At 46.3% G+C, this 22,407-nt stretch overlaps 1 protein-coding gene across 1 annotated transcript in view; it reads right to left on the bottom strand.

Moving 5' to 3' along the window:
• fbxl7 (F-box and leucine-rich repeat protein 7) overlaps positions 1-22,407 on the bottom strand; it is a 69,504-nt gene that overhangs the window by 4,650 nt on the left and 42,447 nt on the right. The gene's annotated exons all lie outside the window — the stretch shown is intronic.

Below are 22,407 nucleotides of genomic sequence, written 5' to 3'. Positions count from 1 at the left end.
GACTCTGGACTGTGTCCCAGTCATGGTTTTTGGAGCTTATAATTCCCTGGCATGGGTTTCCCCCCATGCCAAGCTCAGAGAGAAAGATTCCTACGGCGCTCTCAAGACAGTCTAATTTGGGAGATTTATGCCCAATGGCAGAGGATAAGCTATGGGTGAACGGGGGTCATTAAAAAAAAACCCCACAGAACTCTACCGGGACACCTTCCAACCACTGTTTTCTAATTGGCGGAGCCCCAGTCATGTGACTTTGACAGTGTCTGCAGCAGGACATTTGGGCAAGTGACTGGTGAAATGTCCATCGGCAAGTTACTACAGAAAAAGCTGATGGCACAGGATGTTAAAAAACTAGGCCCAGTAACTTTTTGGAGCATTGGTGTGCGCGTTCATTTGACCAACCGACCAATCGTTAAAAGTATGGTGCATGCACCCATTAGGACAGGAGAAACAAGGAAGTGAGGTAGAGGTGAACAAATTAACCCAAACTAACAGCATTCAGGCAGAACTTCCCATCAACGTCTGAAAGCGTGATGTTTTTAATCTGACGGCGTCTGGTGGAATATACTGTGATCCGAATCCTTTCTTACGCCTTTAAACTCTTCCATGAGATTCATAAGTCTGTAGCCTACATCACGGTCCACGCAAATTGATGTTCCTCTGAGAGAACGATATGCATTGTTTGACTGGAATGCAACAGCTGGTCAGATTTGTTTATACTGGGCTCGGTAACAACAGATGGAATCAAGTGCTGCGTTTTTGAAACAATGTACCATAAAAAGCTACTGTAGTTGCAAAACACAAGTGTGCCTTTCTTCTTCTGAAAACAATAAGGTCACACTTTTTTTTTTTTGGCTTGGTTTTGGCTTGACATTTCGGCTTCTTGGAATGCGGTGTAAACTGAACACTTTTAAATGGTTTACTTTTAGGGTACCGTCTAAATGTCAGCAACTGGTGCATTAGTCAGAAAAAAACCCCATTGTGTTTTGTGTTGTTTACTCTCACAAATCATTAACGTTCATTTTTTTTACTCTTGCCCCATAGCTGATTTCAGATTAAGTGCTGTGTGTGAGCAGCACTTCCTGTGAACAAACTGAAGTATAAAGCACAGGGCTCTGCGCTCTCTCCCACTTTAGTGATTACAGTACCAACAGAGTGGCCGCCCATTAAGTGCACGGCCATCAGAAAGTACAAATGGAAAAACACAAACTCCATTAAAAGCGCAGACACGCAACCCATAAAACCCAAACTTTCGGAGCCCGTTCTCCTTGCTTTTGCTTTTTTATTGGTCCTCTGCAGTTTATTCACTTTTATTGTGGTTTTTTTTTTCTTAGAGAAGCTGGCTACCAAACTGTTTGGAAGGGGCACGGCAGGGCAGCCATTTTTTTTTTTCGTTTTGAATTGTTTTTCTTTCGAACGAAACCGGAGAAGCGCGGCTTTTGAGGACGTTCTCTCGCCGTCGATGTGGGGGCCGAGGACCGAGGCGACGGCTGCCTGGCTTTAAAACCGCCCCGGTCTGTGGCCGCGGCGCGCGTTTACCGACGCAAACGTCCCGTGACCGACGCGGTTCTCTCTCCTCGCCCCGCCGAGTTCTCTCCCGACTCCCGACGACACGCCAAACCTCACGCGGAACCCGGAGAAATGAACTGAGGGAAATTGGCCGGTGGAGGACGTCAAACCCAAACCCCCCCGCTCAGCAATGACAGCGCGTTTCGACCGAGGCGATCGTGCAAAGAGGCAAATTTCGGCTTACGCCACGGAACGTCCTCGCAGCAGTGGCCAGACCCCCATGGCTACATTTAGACTCGACGAATAAACATTAAAACCCTGTGTTCTGAGGAAGCCACGTCCCCTTGCAAACATTGGCCAGCTCAGCCACTGAGTCCTGCTTTGCACCAAATCCCCTGGTTTCAGTTCGGTGATGCCATGCGTCGTCTGGTGGCAAACGAAAACCCCCCTCGAAACAGAAACATCCAGGCGAAAGGGGAAGGAATGGGCTCAGACAAAATGAAAGAGGACACAGAGGAGAGAAGAACAAGGGAAAAAAAAGAACAGTGAAACATGTATGACAATGTTAATTAGGAAAATAAGCCTTTTGGAACTGAGACTGAGTTACTAATTGCGGCAGAGCAAATTATTTGCCAAAATCCAGGCTTGGGGACCCCGTAGCTGACTGTTGAGGAGTGGGAGTGTGTTGTTCACCCAAAAGTCAATCAAATGGAAGCATGCTGATGCACACACAAACACATGCACACACACACACACACACACACACACACACACACACACACACACACACACACACACACACACACACACGCACACACACACACTCACACACAAACGCACGCACAAATGCGCACACGCGTTTATCTCCTGGCCCCTGGGCTAAGATGAACCAGAAACACATTGCCTGCGCACTGTTGTACACTCTAAAACATTCATTCCATTATATAAAAATAAAAAAATCTACTTTTTTACGCTAAATTCATTCGGCTTTCAGACACTCATTCTGCAGTTCTCAGAAGCACCACCGGGCCTGGCCCACGGACCCGAATGTTACCACCAATTATTCAATTCTGGATGCCTGCTTTCTGGTTTCCTTAAAGTGCGTTTGCATTCGCGAGCTGACGGCCAACTGCTACGGGTAAAACCTGGAATGAGTCTAACTGCTGTGCAGTGGAGATGCGATTTCCAGGCCTGGGATTGTGTGTCCTCCTTAATGAGGGACAAATAAGTCACATACTTCTCTAAAGTCCAGATCTGAGCCTGACAAATGATGTGGACAGTACTCAAAACACGCCAGGGCTGACTGTTACCAAAAATCATTAACTCACACTGCCAATTTCAAATTTGCAACCATATCCTGTTTTAGGAGCAGGGATAGGGCACTTGCAGGCAATGAGAAAGCGAAGTCGTTTCTGTTGCGCACCGGATTGTTTTCTGTGGTTTTGTCATCGGCTAATGCTTAATTTTGCGTTGGCCCGAGCTTCGGGGTAATTCGATCCCCCCTTCACGCTCACACATGCTAGAAATTAGCTTTTCCAGCTACAAACACTTGTTTGTGAGGAAAATCTGTACACTTTGCCAGGTCGACAGTCTTCGAGCGATGCTCTTGTGGCGAAGCTCCAGACTACGGGTCATTTTAAACAGTGGTTGAGAGGCACGCTGTGGGGAGGAGGGTCGACGGGTTGGGGGAGTGGGTTGGGGGGGGTGGAGGGGGGGCGGGGGGGGGGGGGATTGGTGGCACGACACGAGCGCACATCTGCGTGTCAGATAACGCCTCAAACTCTGGGCTCTAGCCAGACTCGCAGCGTTCGACTGCCAAATCAAACTGACCACAGCCCGACCGCGAATTTCGCAAAAAAAAAAAAACCATCGACGTAACAGTTGAAAGACGGGCCACTGAAAACACAGCTCCGGGAAACGGCCCCACCTGCGAGCTGGCGTGCTCGCCTCTCCTCGCCCCGCCCCGCTCCACTCCGCTCCGCGGTCTGAATCCCACTTCCTGTCGTGCTCTAATCGATCCCAGAGCCGCCGGGGCCCGTTCGGGTCGGCGCCGATGACGGCGGATCCATGAGCTGACCCCGGCGGAACCGGAGACGGCGAAACGCAACATCTGGGGCGTTAAAAAAAAAAGCGAAACCTTTTCATCATCCCCTCGCATCACGTGCCCGATCGGCGCGTAAACAACATGTGCTGGTCCAGGTGCCCGTTAGCTGTGATGTTTTTGTAATGGCACCTGACCCCTCGCTGAGGGTCTGATCCCATGCCAGCCTGGTAAGACCCCACAGCTCAATTCATAAGTCCACACTCATCCTGAAGATTATATTCCAATTCTATTGAATTGGCATTAAAAAAAAAGTCTCAAAATCTAAATTGTTTATATTTTTGCCATAAAGCTGTAGCATGTTTGCTATACCAGGAAGTTTCTGATTGAATGAAGACATTAATGATCTTTACCCATCCCTCCAGAAAAGGTATTTGAATCAGTGTTCACTTACACCTTCTTCGCAGCAGAGAGCAGTGCAATTCTGGGACACAGTTGCTCTGCATGTATTAAGCCTTTTAAATTTCAGTCAAGACGAAGATATTAAAATAGTAATGCTGAGAGAAAGTAAGTGTATTATGGGAAATTGCAGTTTCAGTAAGCAACAGCTCCATCTTCCAGGAATGGAAACGTTAGTATCTAATATGAACTGCAATCAACTTGTCGCTGATTCTCTCAGCAGCTAAACAGAACCTCATATGTGTCGTATACGCCATAGTTTCGATCTCTGTTCACATATGTTCCCAGGCCTATGAGCTACGCGTTTGGTACGGTCTGCGTTCTAGTTCTGTCATCCGCACAGCAGTACCGCGACGTCCGACCAAACACCGCTTTCACTTTGATATAAACGGTGGCCGCCCCAAGGCCAGATGGGGGAAGAAACACATCAAACTGCTGGGGCAATTACACAAAAATTCGCCCTTTTGTTCTGACAGACAGGGTTTCTGAGTTGCCATGGTGTTTATTTATTTATTTATTTTTTTTATTGTTTTGGGAAATCCGTGCGAATGCCTTTGATTCTCCTAGAAATCTTTGATCAGTTTTACTGGTTTACAGATGAGAAAGAAGCCTCCCCTTCAAAAACTGAGGACTTCCAGAAGACACACACTCCCTCTAGCCGTGGAGTGGCGGTTGGCTACAGTATTAATTGGTGCTCACTGTAAAAGAGAAACGGTCCCCTCTTCCCACAGATGAACTGTCAGTTGATTTGTGGCTAAGGATGAATGAAGCTTGGAACAATAAAACCTTCAATCCACATTGTTTAAAATTTCTTAACTGCCAGAGAAAACAGCGAACAATCACTAATGAATTCCATAAGGGACATTTTGAAACTTTACTGCTGTGGAATAGATGTATGGGATTCGATTTATTTTCAAACTGTGACCAGTGTGGACGGTGTGGTTGGACCCCCTTCCGTGGGTCACGTCTGAATTCTGAAGCCAAGCGTAAAACGGGGTTTTTCTCTCCTCGTCAGAACGCAGATGGTTCCGCGGGGAAATTCGCTCGGCGGAGAAATGCTCTATCGCAGTCGTCATGGCAGCAGTGGTGGTGACAACTCCGTCACTGTAGAAACGAGAACAGCGACGTCTTCGTGATCGATCTTGAGCAAACACTGACACAAATGGAAGGCCGGCTGGGAGACGGTAACAGCAGACAGCAGTGACAGCCTTGGCATCGGTGACTAATCAAAGGATCACGCTGACAGGTGCGATTGATCGGTTTCTGATTGCTGCTGAGAGCGGAAAGCAGAGCTATGGCCTTCAGAACTGGTGCGTTGCATTGTGGGAATTTTTGAAGCACACCCTCATGTTTGAGTCAGAAAAGAGACTGGGATCTGGTTGGATAATGACGTACTTGTCACAGAAATGTCTCCCCCTGTGACTTGTGGCAGGGTTCTGCAACAATAACTGAGTTTTCCAAATCAAACTAGCTCCAGTCCAGTACAGCGCGCACACACGCACTCACACTCACGCACACGCAAACACAGGCATGCACACACACACACAGAGACACGCACACACATATGGACACACAAACGCACACACGCCCATGCACATGTCCACACACATACACGCTCAAGCACACACACACACACACACACAAACACAGGCATACACACACAAACGCACATGCACACACACACATGCTTGTGCACATGTCCACACACATACACGCTCAAGCACACTCAAACACAGGCATACACACACACACACACACAGACACGCGCACACATATGGACACACAAACGCACACACACACGCCCGTGCACATGTCCACACACATACACGCTCAAGCACACACACACACACACACACACTCACGCACACACAAACACAGGCATACACACACACACACACACACAAACACAGGCATCAGTCTAACACAGATGCTGCACAGAACCATCCCATCCTTATATCATCAGAATGGACTAATATATAGATCACTGCAGACAAGCTATGACTAATGTGTGTCTCCAATGGTCCCTACCGCTGTAAAATGACACATGCAAATGAGCAGATTGGGCCACAGGTTCTGAGCGAACAACGGATACAGCCCTTTCTCCCTTTCTCACTGTCCAGTTCCCAAGCCCTCTTTCCTTCACAAAGTGAGGAAGAGGGTGGGAGACATTATCACTGGTTTTGCCAGGGCTTAATAACAGGCCATTGAAGCCGCCGATAAACAGTTCGGTCTGTGGACTCCTGGTGGTCCTCCAGTGAGGAGATGATCCAGAAGCCCCCCTCCCCGCCGGCCAATCCTCGACATCGCCGAATGCCAGCTTCGGTTCTGGGGCCACATCCCCGTACGCCCAATTTGTGCCGTTTTCCATTCTGAACCACAGCGGGCCGCATCGGGTTTCCCCGACGGAAGATTTTCAGCCACTTGGAACTTTCGCTACACAAAACGTTCCGGGTGTGCGTGCCAAAAAAAAAAACGGTGATGAACTCCGTTATTAAAGATGGCTTTGACCTATTTTGAATTGGATCATTCCCGTGGGGCGTTCCCATGGAAGTCTGATGTGAGAGGGGCGGAGGTCTGATTACGACGATGACATTTCATCTGGAGGAAGCACGCGGTTTCACGGTGGTGCTTCTGACGCCCTCACCCTTTCCCATCACTGATCCCATTGTTAAAACACATGTGAGGCTGCAAGTCTTGGAACGAAGAAGCACGACAGCTGAGATGCGCTTTTAACGGACCGAATAAATTCAAACAATTAAATTGTCAGAGAAACAGTCTACAGGGCCTCTACGCTTCACAAGTTCATAATAGTTTTATGAACCTAAATCATTACACCTTAGGTCACTACTCTCCTCTTACACTTGGCTGATCATTTAAAGAAGCAATTAACAGACTAATTATACTGTGGTTACAAAGCCAAAATCACAAAAATGTGAAGTGGGTGTACAGTATGCTCTGTGGCAACTGGAAGCAAAGTTGTTCTTAAAACACTGTTAGTTGGAGAGCAGTTCTAAAGCATTGCACATGCATTAAGATTTGCCTTCTCACTGGAACTAAGGAGCCAAGCCCAAACTATGAAAGGACAACCCCAGACCAAGCGGTGGCCAGATACTTTTTGTACATAGTGCATCATCATACACCCTCAGTCAATCCATCCATGACGACAGCAGTTTACACTGGCCGCAGACATGAGCAAGGCAAGGAAGGAAGCAGGATGTTTATGGGAGCGAGAATTTCACAGCGCAGAGCCAGGAGCACAGCTAAGCTCTGCATGGAAGGAAGCCTGGAGATGGAAGAGAAAGAGAGAGAGAGAGAGAGAGATGACCGGCTGATCCCCCCCCCCCCCCACCCCTCGGCTTTAATCACACCGACATTCGCGTCTCTTCACCAGGTCCTGAGACGGAGGAAGGGTCAGGGAAGGCCCTAAATCACGTTTTTCAAAGACGCTGTTCCATGTGAATTCTTCACACGTTCTTTTTGCGGCAGATTAAAAAAGGGCATCGGTCCCGGGGGCTCTTTTTTTGTCAAACAGAGACAGGACGGTGTTTATTCGACGGCGACGCTGAAGCCAGTGGCGGTGCGAAGCTAGGATGCCGCTCTCGTATCGCAGGTCGTTACGGGTGTGTGAGACAGGAAAGGGTGAAGCCAAGTCTGGAGGCTGCTAATCCACGTCTCCAAACCTCGACTCGGTCTCTGAAAGCGTTTCAGATGCCTTTGGTCAGGACGAGTACTAAATGATTCTTCCGGAGGGTTTGTCGGTGAGAAAAGAAGTTCCTGGACCGTTCCGCTCACCGTAATGCCTCATCCCAGATTCAAACCCACAATCCCCTGGCGCAAAGTCCGGCTCGACTCATCCAGACCGCCGCCTGTTTTCTTCTTCGCACGACCAGACAAGTTACTGCAGAGGAACTGAAGTGTGACCAGACCTGACCTCACCGCTGATCTCCACCACTAACTCCAATTTGCCATCATCCATTTGTGGCAAAGCTACAAACTTCCTTCTCGAAAAGGAATTTGTAGTCGACTCCTTAAAGCGGGGCGTGCTGCCTCGTGAAAAACGACTCTGTCCTTGTCCCTGAGTGTAAAACCTTCAGTAAAGAGCTTTTTTTAACTGGCCTCTGACCCGCTCCCCCTCCCCTCCCCTCCCTACCCCCTCATCCCTCACCCCTCACCCATGTAGGGAGGGCACAGCCAAGGGGACGACAAAGATTCGAATTCCAGACCGCTCCAGCGCTGCGCCGAGCGGTGATGGCGAACGCAGAAGCACACCTGGGGTTGTCCTCTGAGTGAAACACCGGACGCCACCGTCACCTCCACCAACGACAAAAGTCAGGATTACGGCTTACTGACTGTGGGTTCTGTTCTGTTTTTTTTTACAGTAATTTAACCATAATTGCTACAATTCAGTGTTCATGAATCGATTCCTATTCATTTATTGTCTCGAAACATCAGCTTCCACTCCCTGTGTGTGACCCAAGCATGTTCCATAGGTCACCCTAGACCAGTGGTCTCCAACCCTGGTCCTGGAGAGCTACAGGGTCTGCTCTGCTGGTTTTCATAGTCACTCTGCACTTCATGAATCAATTAGAGCAGTCGATTACACAGTTAACTCAACTCACCTGGTGTCTTGGGTCTCAATTGGGTGCTTTTTGGGTGATTTTAAGGTTACAACAAAAACTAGCAGACCCTGTAGCTCTCCAGGACCAGGGTTGGAGACCTCTGCCGTAGACAGACATGGGTCAACAGATTTTTAGAGCATCATAATAAATAAAAACATATAGGCCTACACTGTATTGCTATGCTCTGTTAGCCTTTGTGAAACAGACAATTACAGGTACACACAGTAACTAGTAAGCGGTCCCACAATGACAGTTTTAGAGCCCCTTGTGGTAGTCCATGTAATGTTCAAACACAAACATAACCAAAATAAGCTGTCTGTCTGGCCTTGCATTTAACGAAGAAACGGCGCGGTCCTAGCACGAGCACAGTCGCCAAGTATTTTCAGCGGGTGAAACTGGACCTATTGTCCCCGAAGAGGAAACACACACACACACACACAAAATAGTGTGCATATTTTGGCCTATTGCCTGGAGTTATGCAAACATAACTATTTCAGCACTGGGGGCATACCCGACAAAGGGGTAGCATGTGTTCGGTAGAGTCAGATCTTCAGTGTACTACGACTGTTGGCCTTTTTGTGCAAACTGTGGGTCTGACTGTGAGTCTTACTGAGGATAAATGCCCTGGGATTAATGCGACCGCCAGCAATTTTCTGTTTGCAGGGAACCAATGCTTACCCAAATCCTACCCATCAAGCTCCTTCTCCTTAATTATGGAAACACTACAGCGTAGCAACGCTGACCGCTACACAAATGCCTCTTTCCAATATAAGCGCACCCGGCTTCGTCTTTTAAGTCTGAGCCACGAACTGCGGCTTGTTTTTGTTTCTTACATAACATTTCTCATTCATTTTGCTTGCTGCCATAACTCGTTAAGCTGAGAATGTAACAAAAACATAACTCTTGTGTAAAATTGAATGTTATATTGTTATTAATGTTTAAGAACACAGCACACTATGAGCAAATTGAATAAGGAACTTAGCCGTTGCCTAATTTTCAACAAAAAGCAGCCATGCTTGTCTTTAGCAGTAGTGCCAATCAGATCAAGTTCTACATGCGACTGTGACAGATACTGCCAGATTATGGGGGCGACATAGCTCAGGAGGTAAGAGCGGTTGTCTGGCAGTCGGAGGGTTGCCGGTTCGATCCCCCGCCCTGGGCATGTCGAAGTGTCCCTGAGCAAGACACCTAACCCCTAATTGCTCTGGTGAATGCGAGGCATCAATTGTAAAGCGCCTTGGATAAAAGCGCTATATAAATGCAGTCCATTTAGATTGCCCTTTCAGGGTGGGGCCTGCCGTTGCCATGCAACAGGATGACGGACAGGTCACTGCGTAAATGATTTTGCGACACTCTGCCTAGAAACTCCCGCAAATCTAACAGATCGGTACAATCACAAATGACGATGTTATGACGAAGCTTTGTTAGCTCAGGCTAAGTGAAACCCTGTGAGATTCAGCCCTGCTTCTGTCTGTCTTCAATGGGCGTTCCCGCCTGGAGTTGCTTTCGATGGAAATGTGCGGCTTGTTACAAATTTAAAAGATATGTACACAGTAGAAATGGAATTCAGTACAATGGATGAATGGGTCTCAATCAATGATTTATCGCTCATTCAAACCCACTGACAGCGTGGTATCTCGTTTCAGTGTAAAAAAAATAAAATAAAATCTTGCTGAAGCAGTTTCCCATAAATCCTTGTTCCCAGTGCGAACGCTTTGTGATGCTGATTGAAGGCATTTTTTTCGGTTGCGTCGGTGGAGCTGGAGTTTATTTTAGCGGGTTCATAAATAAAGGAGTGACGCTTTCCAAGCGGCCCGTGTTTATGCTACGTGACAGCGTGCTGACATGCGCTTCAAAGACAGCTGGGGAACACTGACACAAATTAGTTCCTTTCCCGACTGTTGGTGCAAAATGCGTTTCCACTAATGCACTGACAAAATCAGTTCAACTGCTTTTTTTTTTTTTTTGCGCAATCAAAACAGCCGTAACCAGGAAAATGTGGCCACGGGCATCAACAAAGGAACAGGAACAATTTGAAGTATCCAAATAAGACAAGCTAATTAACATCACGATTTCTCTATTTTAATTAAGGGAGAGACTTAAAAAAAAAATTTTTTTTAAAACATTCTCATCGTATAAAAGTGCCTTAGCCATAGGAAATCAACAGACCAACAATATGACCAAAATGACTATCACAAGTCAAAACAATAATCTTTTGACAGAAACCAATTTCATTCAATGTATAGGGCATTGAGGTAAGCTATGAATTTAGCTTTCCCTGAATTAAACCAGGAGGTGAGCATGTTGCTAAAACCAATAATTTTGATTTTTTGAGTGCTCCAACTGAGGACATTCTCAGAGGCCTCACTCAGAGAAAGTAATTGAAATCCATGCATAGCTACACGTTTATTACTGTAATGTGGCCCTGTGGTTGAACTACAATGAACGCAATCAAGATAAATGAATTCCTAAACAACCAAATCAAAGGGTTCAACCAAAAAACCAAGGGCATGGAAAAACTATCTTACGCAACAATCTCTGAGATGACAAAACATAATAATGAGCAGAACCATACCTTTCTTCATTCACGTGTCAGATTAATAGGCATGAAAAAAACTGCAATAAATAATCAGCTGCCATTTCAGAATACAACAGCTTCTTTCAAGCATGCTGGACTATTAAAAATTCATCCCCAACATCAGGAGAAAAAAATACTTTTCCCCCCCCAAAGTGTATTAAAGTACCGATAAATGATATTCAGAAAATGACCAAAAACAAATCTTAATACAGGGTTTCATTGTGTGGCCATGTTTATGTTTTGAGGTTTACGGTTGTTCTTGGTGAATAGTACGTTCTGAGATTCCACCGCAAATTATAGCGTGGAGAGAAATAATGACATAACGGACCTTAACAAGGCCTACACGCTCAGAGAGAACAGCATTTCTGCCCTGAGAAGGTTCCCAGCTCAAGGACAGAACCATCGTCGGACAGCGGATTAAATCTAATTTAATTCGCAATCGAATAAGAGACCTGCCAGGCCGTCTCCATGGTATGACCTGAAGGCGTACCTCCACCGGCTCTGATGGACCATACCAAGCCTTTTGTTCCCCCTGCCTGCCCACCCCCCAACAGCACTGGTGGGGCTGGTGTATTTAAAACACCCCCTCCCCCCCCCCCCTTCCCAGCAGGCTTGGCGCTCAAACCAACGGTTTCCCTGGGAAAATAACTTTGCTTTTACATCATGGCTACCAGTACCTCCTCTGCCTGCCCAGATAAGCGATGGGGATGGAAGATGGAAGGTGAACTTTTATGGATGTGTCTGTGAAATGTCACTGGGGAATGAGAGGAATTCCACTCACTGACCAGCAGTGGGTTTTGAGAGGCCTGTGAAATCTCAAAAAAAAAAAAAAAAAACACGATAGAGGACCTCTGCTTCTTAAGACCCTAATGCGCTAAAATCCAGCACAAACACTCAAAAAGATTCCCTTGGGAGTGTCCTGCCTCCACACTAGCAGTGGCTAAATCAACACACAGTAGCACAGGGACCTCAGAAACTATCAGTGGATTAGCAGAGAATCCTAAATACCAATCCTATATCCTAATTGAAAAATTTCCACGCTTCCACACACTTTTGAAATACACACAAGAAACCCCTCTATATTGTAACATCTCTTTGAGACTACGAGACTATACCAATGGAATGCAAATGCCATAAAATGAACCTGACCATTTTACTAGAGGGTATCTTCAAAGGTTCCTCCTGACATTTATGCAAATTACTGTAACAAACTCTAAATGATGAAGACCACAGTTTTGGGTTTAGTGTCTCTTGCACCCGGTTTTGTTCACACCCTGATTTGGGTTTAGAGCCTGTAGAGAGAGGCTCAAGACTGAGGGGTCATGTGAACTGAAGCTGAGGCAAATGGACGCCTGTGTCATTATGACATTTGTCCCACAACATCTGCCCTCAACTCAAGGTCAATGAATGATGAACTCTGTGACTGATTAGATCTGCCTCCCTTTCGAAATAGACTGCATCACCTTAGGAGTTCCACATGGGAGTGCAACCGTTTTAAATTTCTCTTCTAACTTTCCTATATTGCGTATGTTACTTTTCCAAAACTGAAAACACAACTCCCCTGAAGATCGTCGCCTATCGTCGGTCTTCAGCTTCAACCGAGAATTCTTCTCTCTAAAATGGACAGATCTGGGATGTGTGCAAGGGTAGTTCCTGCATCTACAGTCTTATTTTGTTGTTTTCTGTGTGGGTGAACTGGACCTCCGGGTCTCTTGTTGTTTTTGTGGCGTGGAGAAGTCTGAGGAAGGATTCACAGAGTCGCTGAGCCAAACAGATCAGCCACATCAGAGGATCTACAACCTCATGTAGCTGCACCAAAAAGCCAATTACTATGCTTAACTACAACCACGCTGTATATCTCACTCTAAATACACCCCCCCCCCCCTTTTTATGACACTTGTTACATGTTGCCCCATCCCAGCACTTTTGGTAATTTGTATTTGTCCAAATACTGTAGCTTATTCTTCTGCCTAGTTGGCTTTGCAGAGGTTAGGTCAGTGTTCACTGTGTGAACTAAACTGTGTTCTTGGCTAGAAATAGCTGTACAAAATAAGTATTGTACCTTACTGAACCTGTGTTTAGTAGTTGTCTATGACCATGAAATGCACTTTTTGTACATCGCTTTGGATAAAAGTGTCTGCCAAATAAATGTAATGTAATGTAATGTAATGCTTACACATGTAGCCTAATATTCTCTGTGCTGACACACATTGATGGAGAGCAGCCTGATGGTTAGCATTAGGGCTGATCAATTTAATTTCCTGTCTTTTGAGGCTTTTGGCAAAGACAAACACTTCACTTAAAATACATTTTTGTGATATATACACATACATGTAAACCGCTCTATTTTTACTCAAAACCTTTTAAGAATCTAGAAGGACTCTGAAGGTTTGAGAGCTCCCTCAAGAGCCTTTCCTGTTGCATGGCTATCAGGTTTCTTTTTTTCCTTTTGACTGAATGTTAGCCTCTTAAGTTCAGGGTGGTATGACTGGGCATTTCTCATTTGTAATAATATGCACCTTGACCCCACGTAGCCTAGAGAAACTCAACCCCTTATGTCAAGCACAGAGAGGTCACCACACATTAGTCTTCAAGTGCGGGCTGTGCGTCTGCTCCTGCACGTAAGTGAAAAGTTTTTTTTTTTTTCTTTCAGATTTGTCTGAAAGTTATTATTTTTTTGTTTCTTTCCAATTTAACTTTGGGGCTTAAAGTTGTGCACATGCACCGTATTCTCATTCGCACAGCCGAAACCCAAAGTCTTTCACATTTTCCCGTCGTGTCAGACTTGAAAAATGATTCGGTTTAACCTAAATCAATGTGCATTATGAAAGAGCGTATTGCAGAATTTAAAGCCAAGAGGAAGCACATCCTTCCGCATGTAGCGTATCTTAACACACAAATTTTACCGGTTTCTCCCAGAGATTCGAAACAGCCACCAAGACATCTGGAGCACGATGGCCAATAAACAGCTGCTGGAAACATGGTTTCTGCTGTTTCGATAGAATGTAATACATGCAACATAATCTTTCGCTGGGCCTAATTATATTTTTCGTTAAACGCCAGAGTGGTGAATTTATGATTGTCGTGCTCAGATTTCCTTACATGTTCTTAGCCCAGGTGGTAGAATATAGACCACCAATGGTAAATACTGATACAATGAGAAAACAAGCTTCCGAAAAATAAACTTAAGTCAAGGCTGTCATGTACTGTATTCAAAGTGGATTGGCAGTAATTAATTTGTTTTCCTGAGGACACTGGTGTATTCAGCTGATACTGTATCTGAATTAAAGTATCCTCCCCCACCCAGATCAACTTTTAATCTGTTCCCTTGCACAAAAGGAAATTTATAAGTGACTTGTTTCCAAGTAAACAGCTTCGATGGAAGTAGAATGCGACAAATCTTCAACAGCGCTTGAAACTGAACAGCAACCCTGGGGTGCTGGTGTACAGTTGGTAAAATTGGCAGTGAAAACCGCCCAAAAAAGCTGGAAACCTTTCCAGACTGGGCCTACACTTACTAAAGGGGGATAAAATATTGCAGAAGCATTTGGGAAATTTAATTACCATCCACTCAGGATTCTGTTACTGATGCCATGAGAAAAAAAATGTGTAGAGTAAATGATCAGTTTATGATGTGCTGTGTCTGAACCAGACTACAGAGATCCAATTTCCTTTCATTCCTGTCCCTGTTCTGTTGTCTACATTACATCCTGTCACAAATCGATCATTAAGCAAAGTCATGATTACATACCTCACTGCTAGCCACACCAATATAGCTATCTTGCAATTGTTTATCCTCACAACAAGAGAAATACTAATGTTGTAATAGCACACTGCACTGCATTCAGTGGGCAACAAAAATAAATAAATAAATGGAATTGGAAGTTCATAGCATGAGTTTAAGAAAACACAAACATCAAACTTCTCTGAGCTCCTGCTAATATTTGCTGCTGCACCATTCCTATTGAACTCATGGCTGTCATGCTGGCACTATTTTGCCTCGTGTCCATCTTTGAGAAAGTGAAATGATAAGGGAGGCACATTCCAGACTGCAAAAAAAAGTCTTAAGTGTTTTAGTCTTGAAATAAGTAAATAACTTAAAATCTATTTTTTCTCTCAAGCAGAAAATATTAGCTTGTTCTAAGTTACTGTTTGCTCTACAAATGAAATTTTCTCGCCCCATTGGCAAATCATGAATTCAGTCAAACTGTCTCACCTCGTTGACAATATTATTGTCTTATTTAGCAAAAAAAAGTCATGGAAATAAGGTTTCAAGTGTAAATATAAAATACTTGTTTTTTTTGTTGCTATGACTGACTTATTTGTTGGTTTCCACGGTGCTCTTAGCTGTCACTCACACAGACGCGGCTGCACCACTCTCCCCCGGCGCACTGAAACACGGGAGTCTCAGTGAGCGTCTCCCTCCTCTCTCGTCTGGGCTAAACCTGCTGCCCCAGACAACCCGCTCCACCAAAAACGCTTTCAGCCGACTGGCTAAGGACTGCTGTGGAATGACGAGCATTCTGGGTAATTATCCCACAAAAGAGGGCTTCTGGCAGCACTGGGAGTCAGGAATGGGCCTGGCTTCTTTTTTATCTTCACAGAAGCCTGTTTTTTTTCTCTTTTTTTTCTTGGTGAGGGTAATTTCAAGTCGTTATGTCGTGCCTCTCTCTGGGCATTGTCAGGGTTCAGAGGGAGAGAGAGCTGTGCTGTCAGGATCGATGCCGGGACGACCCGACCCAGGGCTGCTGTGATGGAGGAGATCCTGTAACGCACCCCCCCCTCCGCTGACTCCCAATCCCCCCCCCCCCCCCCCCCCCCCCCCCCCCCCCCCCCGCAGACCCCTAATCCCCCCAGGGCCTGAATCTCTGGCGAGCTTCGGATTCTCCGCTGCGCTGGCCTGTCGTTTTTGTGCGGTTGCCAGCGGGGCACCTTGCTCTCATTAAAATGCCTTCTGTGCTTCTCATGCGAGGCACGCTGCCTCGGCTGCTCCGCTGTGAGGAACGCTGGCCCTTTAAGAGGATTTAGCGCTCGCAGCCCATTGGCGGAGCGTCAGCCAATCGACGGGGCTGGCCCATGGTGATGTCACACACGTGAGCATAGCACTCCATTTTCACTTCAAAAGTGTCACCAAATGCATTTACCCCTTTCACTTTGTAATTGAGAATGCACTTTAACTGAAGCTGGAAAGGATGCTTGTTTATGCTCCTTTTCTATTTGTGTGATTGCCCATAAACATGCCCTTTAATAGATGATCAAACAAACACTGGTGAAAACAGTTACTGAAGGAATTAATCATAAGTGATACAAAAATACAACTTTTAGAGTGTATATACAGTGTCCAGATACTTTTGGTCTTATAGTGTAGTTGGCTAACCTTAAGCCTATCAGTATTCCAAACATTGTACAGAACAAAGTGCCAGAGACAACTTCCTGTCAAGAGATACTTCCTCCAGTCCAGGAAGTACAGTGTTTGTGGATGAGAGTGACCACACTGCTCCTCCTCTCCCACAAGTGTGGGGGGTATTCTTATGACCTTTTGACAAGTTTAAAAAAGTTACACAAGTGGAACTAAGGTCAGGAATATAGGCCTTTAGTCTTCTCGCTTGTACACCTCAGGCACACACACACACACACACACATACACTTTGGAGGCTATTAGAGGCTGAACTGAAAGCCAATTAAAGCTGATACTAACATCCCAATGTTAACAATATCCGTCTGATGCAGTCCACTCAGTGTCCATTTACTGGCTTCTCAGATAGCTCCAGTGTCATATCCCACACTGAAGCTCAGCGTGTTGATGCTGACATTAACAGAAACCAGAGCTCAAGGAATGTCTTAGAGTGCCATCCCACTTCTTCAGAAACATCTGCGAATATCTAATTAGGAACAAAATCCATATCCAGTTGCGTAAACTAGACATGAACTGGGAGAACCAGAAAACTGTTCCTGAAATTACTCATGCATATGGGCTTGAGGAGCTTTTCTTTTTTAAACAAAAAAAAAAAATTGAAACATCATAGAGGAAATATTCCAACATCTGGTCTTTAAACTTGGACTTTGCCACAGCAAAACTGGGAGGGGGGGGGAAGGAAGGAAGAAAAAAAAGAAACAAACTTGTGCATTTTGAGTTTCTAACCATACGGCGAGCCGGTTTTTTTCTTTCGCCCGACTGGAGGGGCTTTGCCAGTGATGTACAAAGCAGAGGAGAGCCGGAGAATCGCTCTGAGGCCCTGGCTTCTGCCCGTCCTTCCCAGGATCCTCCTGGGCGCCCAGATAAGCGCGCCGTTTCATACGGGACTGGTGCCGGCACACTTGCTTGCCGGCGAAAATCCGAAAAAAAAAAAAAAACAGCTATCGGAGGGAAAATAGAATTTCAAATTCACGTCTTAGAGCCTGGTTTACGAAGATCCTTTAGCACATGTCAAACCTTTCAGCACATGCAAAGCCAATAGCGTGACCAATGATTGGTCGTGGTATTTGTTTTGTACCTGTGTTATGAGTTTTGCATGTACTAAAAGGTTTTGCAAAACCAAAAAATGAGCCAGTTGTTAATGAGTAATTTAGAAGTCTTATATTTAGACTTAAAATGTTATTTTTCTATTATGTTTTTGCTAAATAATGTTTTTGCTAATTTCACCTAATGAGCAAAAAGGAACTTTAAACAAGCTAATATTTTGTACTTGAGAGAGGAAAAATATAAGATTTTAAGTCTAAACCCCTTGCAAGTCTAAACCCCTTGTTAAGACACTTTTTTTGTAGTGCAGCCCCCATCTCCCTCCCCCACCCCAAGAACACAGTGTTCACATCACCTGCGCATGGGTGGTGGTGCACGCTACCCTGGGCTTTGACTTCTTCATGCACCCAAGTTTCTTAGGCACGGCCTTCAAACCGCAAACCAACTGCTCTGCGCTAATGGAGATTAATGCGCCCGGAGATGGGCCACTCCTCGGCCCATATCTCATCTTTGGCAACCATGGCGACGCATCAGCACGGGCGAGGAACAGGGGGAGTGCAAGAGCGAGGAGCAAAACAACAGAACAGGAAATGGGGAGGAGAGGACAAGGACAGGAGGAAATGAATGAAAACAGAGGTGGAAGAGAAGAGGGATGGTTAGAGAACTGCGCTTTTAACCCAAAGGTTGCAGGTTTGATTCCCAAGTAGGACACTGCTGTTATGCCCCTTGAATTGCTTCAGTATGTATCCAGCTGTTTAAATGGATACTGTGTAAAAAGTTAAGTTAATCTGGGGAAAAAGGTGTCTGCTAAATGCCCGTAAGGTAGTGTAAAACTCACCAGAAAATAATAGTGGAACTACAAGGCCAAAGATATCTTAATAACTTTTTAAGGATAACGTGGCTGCCCAACAAATATCCCATCTGGGTGAATAAAGTTGATTGATGTATTGATTGACTGATTTATTGATTGACAGCTAACGGCTAACGTTTTCCCCCTAGCCGAGTCTTCATTGGGCCTCCAAATAGACGCAGGCACTCCTGTGCTGAACCCAGTCCCTGACTCAACATGAGCCATGAGCTCACTGTGCAGACGTGTGCCACATAGCCAGTGTGCACGGTGGCCGCAGCGTCTGGTACCTTTCAGCCGATGACTCCATGGGCTCCATTTCAGCCAATGACTCCATGCGCTGGCTTCTTTTTACCGAGGGGGGGTGTAGCATTTGTCATCGGCTCCTCCGCCTCCCCGCCTCTGATGAGGAAAAGGTGCGTCCGGACAGCCCCCCCTTCCAAACCAGCAGTGGAAAAAAAGATGAACGAACGGAGGACCGGAGGAGCGCCTCAGTGACTCTGTATTAGAAACAGAGGAGCGCCCGTCGCCGCGGACGACCAGGGCGGACCGCTAACCGCTAAAAGCATCACAACCGCGAGGCGAGCGGGGGATCCGCCAGGTGGTGACATCATCGCGGGCGGGGGGGGGGCGGAATCAGGGCGAACGTGAGGAATTCGGGGGGGGGGCGGGGGCCCTCCCACCGCCACCACCGCCCATGGCATTGCCTATGTTATGGGGGCCACAGCCGTGGGAGCCGCAAGCTCCCTGTTCAATGTCAAGTTTTCGGGGGTCTTGGCTGAAAATTTAGCCCTAAAACCGACGAGAATAAACTGCAGGCCACCCCAATAATGACACCCCCAGCTGGAAAACCTGCACTGGTAAAGCAACAGGCTGCAGATCGAGTGCTTCCATGAGGGCAAGGCCGAGTATGTTTCACCCCTCCGCAGTTGGGACTCTCCACCCAAATGTATGTTCTGGCTATAAAGTAAAAAAATGTTTTAAATTGTTTGGAAAAAGCCAGCTACCTGCCTTTGTTATGCCTTCCTAAATTTACTAAGGATATTGCAAGGATGAAGATGGGCCTACAGTTAAGATTTAACATTGCACACTTGAGAATAAAGTAAAAAATATGGATGAAAAAACCCCTCTCATGTTATTGCATTGACTAATCACTCATACATAATTGATCAAGTGAACCCGAGGGTTTAGAAAAAACATTAAAAGCTGTTTTCTCGAGATCTTAGAAGTTTCACACTCTGCAATAAGTTAAATCAAAGCTGTGACCCAGCGTTACTCTCTGCCCCCCTTCTGAGAACTCGGCTTGGGATACAGTGAACTGGTCCAGACACCGGTTCACAGGAAGCTGTGACACCATCGGAAGCTGTGACATCATCGCTGCAGCCCTAGCACAATAGGGCCGGCTGCCCACCGACTTCCTGTTCGCCGAGTGTTCCCTGGGACAGGAAACTGTTCGGGCCCCACCGCCTCCGGGCCAGGGGGTGCACCTCACTCAGAGCTGGGGCCTGCCAGCGGTAAACGCATGCACACAAATACGCACAGGCAGACACACACACACATACACACATACACACAAGGATGCACAAACACACACACACACACACACACACACACACATACACAGACACACTCACATACACACACACATACACGCACACACACACATACACAGACACACTCACATACACACACACACACACACAGACACGCACACACACACACACACACACATACACAGACACACTCACATACACACAAACACACACACACACACATACACAGACACACTCACACACACACACACACACACACACACAGACTCCCAAAGCCTTTAACCAACCGTGGCAGAGAGACACGCGATCCCTCCCTTCTCTCCTCACACCGTAAATCTTCCCCAGGACGGGGGTGAGGGGCTGAGGGTGGTGGGGGGGTCGGCTCGGAAGCATCAGGAACCCTGCAGTATGACCGAAGGTCCTGCACTTCTGATCTGATCAAAAAGGCCTCTCGCTCTCGCGAACGGGGGTTGTCAGGGATACAGGCCTTTGATTCGCCGTGCATTCCTGCAGCTATGATAGCGACTCTCTCCCCACCGCACCCGCAGATATGATGGGCAAAGCATCATGGGAGCACGTCTACCCATGAACACCAGGGCCCGGATCGCGCGTCCACACCGCCACTCCACAACTCCTCCGTGCGGCGCTCGATACGTCCTCTGCACATTAAACCACGCCGCACTGGTTCGGCAGCAGCTGCTAACGGCCTCGTGTTTATTCAAACCCCCGGCCGCATGAGGAGAAAAAGCACTGATCTACTCTCCAAACCGACCCCGCGCATATCTATGGTTCTACCTCATCAATCAAGGACGTTAACCACCGCTCTACCACTGTAATCAACTGATAGATTCAAGAGAGCATGGCTCTTTTGGAAAAAAAAAAAAAAAAAAGAAAAAAAAAACCTGTCCTGCATCGTTTCTGCTTGCTGTAATGCCAATTTGTTCCCCCTGCCAATTCCGCCACAGAAAATTACAGCGCATCATCCAAGAAGGGTCTTGCCTTTCCACGGTTGCTCAACCACTGCAATATCTGGCTCGGAAGAGTTCAAGGAAAATATTTTTTAAACACTTCACAGAACATAAAATTGTAATAAAAAAAACTCTCCGCTGATGCAGCGATGGACCGGGTTGATATGCGAGAGGCCAAAACCAGCAGTTCACAATGCGTGGGCAACCGCAAGCAAAGACATACAGTAACAGAGCAAACGGTAAATTATTCCAATCCCGGTTGTCAGGTCTTTCCTGGCTGCTTTGTTCCTAAAAGGCGGAAAACAACACAACGGTCAAAGGCTGTTGAGGTTTAATGTAAAAGAAAAACAAAAAAACACTATTTTCCAACTGATAGACATCATCATTCTGACTCCCCAAGGTGAAAAGAGGATATTCCAGAGAAGGTCTGAATTGTTGTGCGTATATGAAAATGACAGAGGTATGTCAGAGAGCTGGTGGTCAATCACACTGATCTCACAGAGAAGGAAAATGATTGGTGCAGCAGTGTAGTATAATGGGTAAGGAACCGGGCTTGTAACCTAAAGGTTGCAGGTTCTCTTCCTGGATAGAGATTTTAACATGGAGGCAAAGACACGCTCGTTAGCTTGAGAAGTGCTCAGTATATTATTGAAACGGTAACTGTAACCAGGAGGGAATGGCACTGGTTGGGAACTCCAGTGTGTGTGTGTGTGTGTGTGTGAGTGGAAGTGTGTGTGTATGCATTTGAGTGAGAATAGGAGTTCATAGTTGGATGGGTAGCGGGATGTTTTGTTTTCACTTGCCAGAGTGAAGAGGGATCAAATGGGGGGTTGGGGGGTGGGGCGGCGAGGGAGAGGAGTTGAAAAGAACCAAACCCGACAGCTGAAGAACACCCTCTACCCATTTGGAACCCATTAGGGTTAGCTGCCAGATCCGTCTGTCTTGAAAGGGTTTCTCGGTTCACGCTGCAACCAAAACACAATCGGCTAGCTTCACATCGAAGAAGTGAAAATCCATCAGAGACAGGGCCTCATCCTTGATCTCTCTCCCGGCGTTTGGTCCTCTCCTCGCCAGGTGCACTCAAAGGCATGTCCACCCTTTATCTGAGAACGGCACGTTCCGTGATTAATACCCTTCATTAAACCGCACTTATTTCAAACATCGGCTTTTTTTTTTTTTTCCTCTAGGACGGGCCAGATGGATCCAGCTCGAGAAAGCACGCGCAGTCGTTATGGCCTACATCTTTTCAGACGCCGACAGCGATGGCTCGCGAAACAAAAAAAAGGGCGTGGATTTTAAACCGCAACTGCGTAAACGCGGGACAGCTCGACACACGCGCGATATCACGCACGTAAACAATAAAAAGGGTCTATCGA

This window comes from Anguilla anguilla, chromosome 8, assembly GCF_013347855.1.
Source record: "Anguilla anguilla isolate fAngAng1 chromosome 8, fAngAng1.pri, whole genome shotgun sequence".
Lineage (NCBI taxonomy): Eukaryota > Metazoa > Chordata > Actinopteri > Anguilliformes > Anguillidae > Anguilla > Anguilla anguilla.
This window is presented reverse-complemented; position numbering and strand designations above follow the sequence as displayed.